The sequence below is a fragment of the Triticum urartu genome, unplaced genomic scaffold (assembly GCF_056163025.1).
Source record: "Triticum urartu cultivar PI428250 unplaced genomic scaffold, HENAU_Tu73 scaffold2, whole genome shotgun sequence".
NCBI classification, from domain to species: Eukaryota; Viridiplantae; Streptophyta; class Magnoliopsida; order Poales; family Poaceae; genus Triticum; species Triticum urartu.
In genome coordinates, this window is record NW_028260368.1 from 7,504,360 (window position 1) to 7,514,002 (window position 9,643).

Genomic DNA, 9,643 nt, shown 5'->3' on the forward strand with positions numbered 1-9,643 from the left:
TGTTGATTTATTGCGCGATGATTTTATTGAAAAAGATCGTGCTCGCGGTATCTTTTTCACTCAGGACTGGGTATCCATGCCAGGTGTTATACCGGTAGCTTCAGGTGGTATTCATGTTTGGCATATGCCAGCTCTGACCGAAATCTTTGGGGACGATTCTGTATTACAATTTGGTGGAGGAACTTTAGGACATCCTTGGGGAAATGCACCTGGTGCAGCAGCTAATCGAGTGGCTTTAGAAGCCTGTGTACAAGCTCGTAACGAAGGGCGCGATCTTGCTCGCGAAGGTAATGAAATTATCCGAGCAGCTTGCAAATGGAGTCCTGAACTAGCCGCAGCTTGTGAAGTATGGAAGGCGATCAAATTCGAGTTCGAGCCGGTAGATACTATTGATTAACTAGATAAAACTAAAGATAAAGAAGGTATAAATAAAAAAGAAACGAAATAAAAAGAGAAAAAAATCAGTTATGAAATGCAGTAATTCTTCTTTATTCTTCTAATTGATTGCAATTAAACTCGGCTCAATCTTTTTTAGAAAAAAAGATTGAGCCGAATAAAAATAGATCATGATATGATCATGAGACTTGACAAATTGAGATTCGTCTATTCTATATATCTAGAATATATATATTAAGGTATAATACAATAAAGAAATACAAATAAAATAATAAAATAATAAAATATAGTATTATCATATGATAATGATAATGGAATCAAATACGCAGTATTTACAGAAAAAAGTCTTCGTTTATTGGGAAAGAATCAATATACTTTTAATGTCGAATCGGGATTCACTAAGACAGAAATAAAGCATTGGGTCGAACTCTTCTTTGGTGTTAAGGTGGTAGCTGTGAATAGCCATCGACTACCTGGAAAAGGTAGAAGAATAGGACCTATTCTGGGCCATACAATGCATTACAGACGTATGATCATTACCCTTCAACCGGGTTATTCTATTCCACTTCTAGATAGAGAAAAAAACTAAAGGAGAATGAATGAAAAAAGACATAGTTTGGAAGTTAGACCTTTTTATAGGACTCTCTTTCAATTTCAAAAAAGAGGACGTTTGAAACTTTTAACAGGCGTAATCGTGAGTCAACAAGTGACTCGAACTGTGTGTAAAAAAAGAAGCATTTTTTTTTTTCAAAATGCTAGAACTAGATAAGGAAGTTTTCTATAACCTTGAGAAAAAGGATAAAAAGGTAGTTTTTTTTTAGTTTATGACTCCGATCAAGAGCGAGAAATCCTTGATTTGGGATTGGACATAGAACCTGGACCCATCGTAGAGACGTTTAGTTCAAAAGAAAGGATCGTATCCTGATGGTAAGAATTATACTTTCGTGGAAATACAGCGCTATAGACTTCAATGCGGTAGAGTAGACGTTTTGTTTCTAATTTTTCTGGACCAAACCTCCGCTCCGACCCAACGATACAATGAATTTTTTCTGTTCATATTCATAAATAAAAAAGATTCGGAATCGCAATGCTACTATATGCGTCCAGAGGAGTATTTGGAATAATATTCTTCTATAATCCATTATTGCGGGGGGTCTTACTAACAGGGCTTCGCTGCACGGGACAGGTCTTCGTCGAAAAGCTAACTCCACCCGGCATTTTCATACCCTTTCTTTGGGTGGTATATCGCCTTTTAAAGTCTAAGAGGGTAGTAGGGGATCTATAGTAGGTAAGATAATTTGCCCTTTGATTTTGATTGAATATACTATTTTTCCGCCTTTACCACGCATTATTGTATGCGCTTCTAGAGAAGTATGTATGCAGGAAGTAAATTCTAACCGCTTTCTTTTGAATCCAATTTCAAATTAGATTAGAAAGATAGAAAGGCCATGAGGATGGGAAAATCAAAATAAAATCTTTTTAATTAGTTCTCCTTTTTTGGAATTTTCTTATTATCCTTTCATTTTTTTTACAGAATATTTTTCAAACTAAAAATAAAAAATACAATACAATAGTCAATATTCCTTATAATAGATATACTTAATTATATCATAAGAATCTTAAGATATTTTTCGACTAGATAGAAATAGTAAATTTGAATTGAGACACCTATTCCATGACGGATTTAAACTTACCTTCTATTTTCGTGCCTTTAGTAGGCTTAGTATTTCCGGCAATTGCAATGACTTCTTTATTTCTTTATGTGCAAAAAAATAAGATTGTCTAGTATTTTTTAGTGTAAGTAATATAATATGGTAGGGTATGTGGCTTTTTCTACACACACTTTCTACACACAAATGAAAAACGGTTATGGATGCGGATATAGGCTACGAGCATAAATGCATGAATATGCAGAGCCAGGTATAGCGAGTTTTATTTTATTTATTTTAATTGAATCAACGAATATTTTTTGAATAGAAAGTCAATGTATCTAACCTATTATTTCACAGGAGTACTAGTTGCTGAAGGCGATTTCAGAATCAAAAAAAGTAAAGTCAAAATTATTTAGCTTATTCTCTCAATTTCAATCGACCGCTGCTGGATTTAGTATATCTAATATGAATTGGCGATCAGAACACATATGGGTAGAACTTCTAAAAGGTTCTCGAAAAAGGGGTAATTTTTTCTGGGCCTGTATTCTTTTTCTAGGTTCACTAGGATTCTTATCGGTTGGGATTTCCAGTTATCTTGGTAAGAATATTATATCTATACTTCCATCTCAAGAAATTCTTTTTTTTCCGCAGGGGGTCGTGATGTCTTTCTACGGAATCGCAGGCCTATTCATTAGCTCCTACTTGTGGTGTACTATTTTGTGGAATGTAGGTAGTGGTTATGACCGATTCGATAGAAAAGAGGGAATAGTGTGCATTTTTCGTTGGGGATTCCCTGGAATAAAACGTCGCGTCTTCCTTCGATTCCTTATGCGGGATATCCAATCAATTAGAATTCAGGTTAAAGAGGGTCTTTATCCTCGTCGTATTCTTTATATGGAAATCCGGGGCCAGGGGATCATTCCCTTGACTCGTACTGATGATAAATTTTTTACTCCACGAGAAATTGAACAAAAAGCTGCCGAATTGGCCTATTTCTTGCGCGTACCAATTGAAGTATTTTGAGGTATCTTTTTTGAACTGAGTTGAATGAAGAAAAGAAGAATTGGAAGAAGAAAAGTTTTCTCAACACAGGGAGGAAGTCCCTTCTAAATTGGATTTGTTATTGTAAGGGGATTTTTAAGTATTTATCTAAAGGAAGGAACAAACGAGGATAAGAGAAATTTGCTTTTAATTTTTTTTTATCCAAGTTAGATATATCGCATACTATTCTTCCTTTTTCATCCGAAAGGGCTTTTTTTTTATTCTATTTCACTATTTCATTCCATCTAGATCTAAGAAAGAACCCAATGCACTGAAATTCCACTAATAACTAATATACAAAAAAGAAGAATAGATACAGGGTATCAAACCTATAGAGTTTTTGCTTCAAAGAAATAGAAATATCATGAAATAGAAATATCATCATATAGAGTCAGGGAATGGAATAGAGTCAGCGAATGAAGCATATTCATTAACAACTCCATTTACAGATCAAAAATGAAAAAAAAGAAAGCATTGCCTTCTTTACTATATCTTGTATTTATCGTACTTTTGCCTTGGGGGGTCTCTTCCTCATTTAACAAATGTCTGGAACTTTGGATTAAGAATTGGTGGAATACCAGGCAATCCGAAACTCTCTTAACTGATATTCAAGAGAAAAGGATTCTAGAAAGATTCATAGAATTAGAAGAACTTTCTCTCTTGGACGAGATGATAAAAGGGAAACTAAAGACACATGTACAAAAACCTCCTACAGGAATACACAAGGAAATAATACAATGGGTCAAAATAAATAATGAGGATCATCTCCATACCATTTTGCATTTCTCGACAAATATAATCTGTTTGGCTATTCTAAGTGGTTCTTTTTTTCTGGGTAAAGAGGAACTTGTCATTTTGAATTCTTGGGTTCAGGAATTCTTCTATAATTTAAATGACTCAATAAAAGCTTTTTTTATTCTTTTAGTTACTGATTTTTTTGTTGGATTTCACTCCACCCGTGGTTGGGAACTAGTAATTCGTTGGGTCTACAACGATTTTGGATGGGCTCCTAACGAGCTTATTTTCACTATTTTTGTTTGTAGTTTTCCAGTAATTCTAGATACATGTTTGAAATTTTGGGTCTTTTTTTGTTTAAATCGTCTATCTCCTTCGCTTGTAGTCATTTATCATTCAATTAGTGAAGCATAAATTCATTTGATCTCCCGATATTAATATTAATCAAATTAGCAAGCATCTTTTTTTAGAAAGAAAGCCCTTTTCCATTTTAGCAAAATTCTTTCTATTTATACCTACTTTAAGGTATTCATCATTGCAGTACAACTGTTGCAGTAGAATGACAACAGATTCGTGTATAGGGAACTAGATTAGCTTAGCTACCTATCTAATTTATTGTAGAAATTCTGGGATCTGCGATTGGACATGGAAAATAGAAATACTTTTTCTTGGGTAAAGGAACAGATAACTCGATCGATTTCTGTATCGATCATGATATACGTAATAACTCGGACATCTATTTCAAATGCATATCCCATTTTTGCGCAGCAGGGTTATGAAAACCCACGAGAAGCAACTGGACGAATTGTATGTGCCAATTGCCATTTAGCTAGCAAGCCCGTCGATATTGAAGTTCCCCAAGCTGTGCTTCCCGATACTGTATTTGAAGCAGTTCTTCGAATTCCTTATGATATGCAATTGAAACAAGTTCTTGCTAATGGAAAAAAGGGAGGGTTGAATGTAGGTGCTGTTCTTATTTTGCCCGAGGGATTCGAATTAGCGCCGCCCGATCGTATTTCCCCTGAGTTAAAAGAAAAGATAGGAAATCTTGCTTTTCAGAGTTATCGTCCCGATAAAAAAAACATTCTTGTGATAGGCCCTGTTCCCGGTAAGAAATATAGTGAAATTGTCTTTCCCATTCTTTCCCCTGATCCTGCTACGAAGAAAGATGCTCATTTCTTAAAATATCCCATATATGTAGGGGGAAACCGAGGAAGAGGACAGATCTATCCTGATGGTAGCAAGAGTAACAATACAGTCTATAATGCTACGTCAACAGGTATAGTAAGAAAAATACTACGTAAAGAAAAGGGGGGGTATGAAATATCCATAGTTGATGCATCAGATGGACGCCAAGTGATTGATATTATACCTCCCGGACCAGAACTTCTTGTTTCAGAGGGGGAATCCATCAAGCTTGATCAACCATTAACAAGCAATCCTAATGTGGGAGGTTTTGGTCAGGGGGACGCAGAAATCGTGCTTCAGGATCCATTACGTGTCCAAGGCCTTTTGTTCTTCTTCGCATCCGTTATTTTGGCACAAGTTTTTTTGGTTCTCAAAAAGAAACAGTTTGAAAAGGTTCAATTGTACGAAATGAATTTCTAGGTCCCGGGATTTCTTACCATCAAGTTGGTAAAAAGCCTCGATTTATTGGCAATTGCTAGAATTATCTATGATCTATTTTGGAAATCCTTTTTTTGTTTAGACTGCTTTTTGTTTATGAGATGTCTGGAATTCCTTATTTATATCCCATGCAAAAGAAGAGAATCCAAGGCAAAGGCGAGAACAATCAAATTAAAATTTCTTCTTTTTCGGAGGGATTGCAGGTCTTCTTAATCGTCTATTCGGCACAAGAAAAAGCCTTTTTCTTGTGCCGATTCTTCTTGTATCAAAATAAGAATCCTTTTTCTTCCTAATTCGTCAAAGATTACTATTTCTTCTTTATTCGGGTCTGTCTCTTGGACCTCTTTTTCTTTTGCTTAGGTTTAGCCGAGGTAGTGGACAAACAGAGGGGAAGAAAATATGGCGGGGGAAAAATTTCTTGTGATTGTGAGCAAATTGCTTGGCTTGTTTAATTAAGTTCAACTTCAAATTTACAGAAATTTTGCAAAAAAAAAGTAAACTCTTCCATTGAAGGTTTTTTTATTTTTAGGCTAGTTGAATAGTTTTGATTAAGGTTTTATTAGTTTATTACTCGAAACTAAATCAAGGATTTTCAGGATACTTCCTTCGTGGAATAAGATATTGGATCCTCGAGTGATCTCTTTTTCTTGTTGCTTCATAAGAGTGAATCGAATAGATTCAATTCGCGTTATAAGAGTAAAATAAAAATTCCGCGGGTCCTTTCCGCTCTAATCAGATAAAGGGGGGTAAGGACCCGCTAAGCTCCTACTTTTTCATGTTTACAATCTGGTCCCTCCGATTACTATAGAGATGAACCCAATCCAGAATATGAACCATAAAAGAAAACACCTACTAAACCAATCACAGCAATACCAGCTACAGTACCTATCAGCCAAAGAGGAATTCTTCCAGTAGTATCGGCCATTTCCCCTACTTTCCTCCACATTTTATCAATTGGTCATGCTAGAGACAAAAACAGTCATGGGTAGTTATAAGGATGGTATCCTTCCAAATGGGATAAGAGAATTCTTATTAGTCTCTTTCTTTCTCTCAATTGAAGAAGTAATTGGAAAATAAAACAGCAAGTACAAAAATGAGTAATAAACCCCAGTATAGACTGGTACGATTCAATTCAACATTTTGTTCATTCGGGTTTGATTGTGTCATAGTTCTATAGTTGGAATTTGTTTTATCGTTGGATGAACTGCATTGCTGATATTGATCCCAAGAAAAAAACAGTAGGTACAGCTAGTCCGTGAATAGCCAGCCATCGCACTGTAAAAATAGGATAGGTTCGATCTATGGTCATTGAGGGCCTCCTAAAAGGATCTACTAAATTCATCGAGTTGTTCTAAAGAATCAAAACGGTCGGTTATTAACGGAATTCCTTGTCGGCTTTCCGTGAAATACTCGTTTGGCCTAGGACTTCCAAACACGTCATAAGCTAAACCCGTACTGACAAATAACCAACCCGCAATGAATAGGGAAGGTATAGTAATGCTATGAATAACCCAGTATCGAATACTGGTAATAATATCAGCAAAAGAACGTTCTCCCGTGCTTCCAGACATGCTGAACTCCCAAAATTTTTGTACATTCAAAAAAGGAATTGATTCCGTAAAAGATGGGATCGACCAGTAAATAGAAAATTACTGATATTTCATCCTTGTGAGATTGTCAATTTTGTACCAAAGGTGTATTTTGAGTATACCGAATTAGTATAGCTATCCTTCCTATGGCACAGCAATCTGGTTTTGCCTGGTTCCGAAACATAATTACTTTTTTATTTTTTTTTTGTCTATAGGTAAGCTATATGTTATTCAAGGCATCAATAGAAAACCCCATTTTTGTAGGTTCTACTTACTTTTCATTGGCTTCGGAATAATAGAGTAATTCGGAATAGCAGCCAAAATCTTGGGAAAATCTAAGTTAATGATCAATAGGTTTGGATAAATAATTTAGGAAGGATATTCTCATACTGACACAATACAAGGACAAGTATATGTGAAATCTATCCTTTCATAATTCGTAATTCATCCTTGTATTGTTTGTTGGATTAGGTCTAACTTTCTTGACCAAACTGCGAGCGCGGAACTTTACGAGATGAAATAGGGAAAGACAGAAGATAGAATAGAACTTAAAAGGATAATTGAAGTGACTCGTCTTCGAATCTACTTTGGTTGGAGTTCGAAAAAGGAATAAAAATAAAGTAAATTCAAGGAAGAGCTTTCTTTTTTTTTTTTTTTTAACAGCCCCTTGGCAGGTCGTGGAATGCTTTTGTTCTCCTCTTATTCCATATGGAATACAATCAGTTAAAATAAGAAGGAATAGGGGAATATTCGATCGTTCACTCCAAAAAGAGGGTCCTATTGAAAAAGAAATTATCCAAAATAGAAAGAAGTTTTTTTTTTCAAATTCAATTGTTTATTTATCTCTTATTCAAAAATTTCCCTGAAAATTGAATTTCTTTTTTTCATTCAATGGGGTTAGATGATCTAGTTCTTAATATTATTACTTTACTCAATTGACAAATTCCACAACAAATCTCTTGATTCGGAATTAGGGACTCATGTATCATCTGATGAATCCACTTTCTTTTACACTTCTGTATCTTACTCTATCTTGTTTTTTAGTATTATCTAAAATAACTGATGAATTATGAATTTTCCATAACTTAGGTAAATGCTTTACCAACATATGTAGTGTAGTAAAAAAAAATAAATGGAATTTAACTCTTTCATGCTTACTTTAACTAGTTATTTTGGTTTTCTACTGGCTGCTTTAACTATAACCCCAGCTCTATTTATTGGCTTGAACAAGATACGCCTTATTTGAATTGACTGAATAATTATAATTCAGAAAAGAAAAATCTTTCTTTGGGATTCCTGGCATTCTACGACTCTTTTCCAGACTAATTAGGAATTCTTTTCTTGGTCATTGAGATTCGTGGATAATTTAGAGTACTATTTAGGGATAGATCGTACCTCTTTTTTTATCCCCTCGAACAAATCGAAATGATTGAAGTTTTTCTATTTGGAATCGTCTTAGGCCTAATTCCTATTACTTTAGCGGGATTATTCGTGACTGCGTATTTGCAATACAGGCGTGGGGATCAGTTGGATCTTTGATTGAGTCATTTTTTTTTTTTGATTGACCTCCTCCAGACCAGAGAGGAGGTCAAATTGAAATTGGAGTTACAATTCAATTTTGTTAAGTTATTTTACTCTGCTTCGACATAAAATAGATGGAATCACGCTCTGTAGGATTTGAACCTACGACATCGGGTTTTGGAGACCCGCGTTCTACCGAACTGAACTAAGAGCGCTTTCATTCATTCAAAAAGAAAATCTTTTTCTATTCCTAATGTATCTCACGTACGTATAGTCTCCACAAATTCAAGTTATACCCACTTTACTTTAATTGATCTCGTCGCTACTGCCTATAAAGAAGAAAGAAGTAATAGGTAGGGATGACAGGATTTGAACCTGTGACATTTTGTACCCAAAACAAACGCGCTACCAAGCTGCGCTACATCCCTTTTCCAAATTAAATTGTTGTACAATGCCATTGTACACAATTCCTGTCTTCTTTTCCACATCATAATTTTCTTCTTCTTTCTTTCTCTATCTATATATAGAACCCTCGTGTCATTTCTTCTTTTTGGTCTCATATAATTAAGGAATTATATACATATAAAATCCAATATAATTTCGCCTATAAAAGAAGGATTACTTTTCCTTGGTAATATATAGGAAGAAGGGGTCATCTTTTTCTTTTTTAGGGATAGGAAAATTTCGTCGATATGGTTCATTTTATATATAGCATAACAATCTTGGGCAAGAGTTTATGATCATATATGTATTCCAACAAGGAAGGAGGATTTTCAATGCGGGATATAAAAACATATCTCTCTGTAGCACCCGTGCTAAGTACTCTATGGTTTGGTGCTTTAGCAGGTTTATTGATAGAAATTAATCGTTTATTCCCAGATGCTTTGTCATTCCCTTTTTTTTAATTCTAGTTATTGCTATGGGAGGGATAGATTTCTTCGTGATATGACAAAATTTGATCCTTTTCAATCTTTTTTTAGTATCGGAAGGAAAAAGAAAGAAAAGATGGATTGGGTTGAACCTCAGAGTCATTAAAAATTTGGTAAACCCCATTTTTGAAAATAGAAATTCAATTTAAAGGGG

At 34.8% G+C, this 9,643-nt stretch overlaps 2 non-coding genes across 2 annotated transcripts; both read right to left on the reverse strand.

Annotated features, from left to right (window-relative positions):
* Positions 1-8,701: 8,701 nt before the first annotated feature.
* TRNAW-CCA (transfer RNA tryptophan (anticodon CCA)) lies at positions 8,702-8,775 on the reverse strand. The gene has a single exon. It is a non-coding gene; the product is annotated as a tRNA-Trp (tRNA).
* A 139-nt stretch (positions 8,776-8,914) lies between these two features.
* TRNAP-UGG (transfer RNA proline (anticodon UGG)) lies at positions 8,915-8,988 on the reverse strand. The gene has a single exon. It is a non-coding gene; the product is annotated as a tRNA-Pro (tRNA).
* Positions 8,989-9,643: the final 655 nt, after the last annotated feature.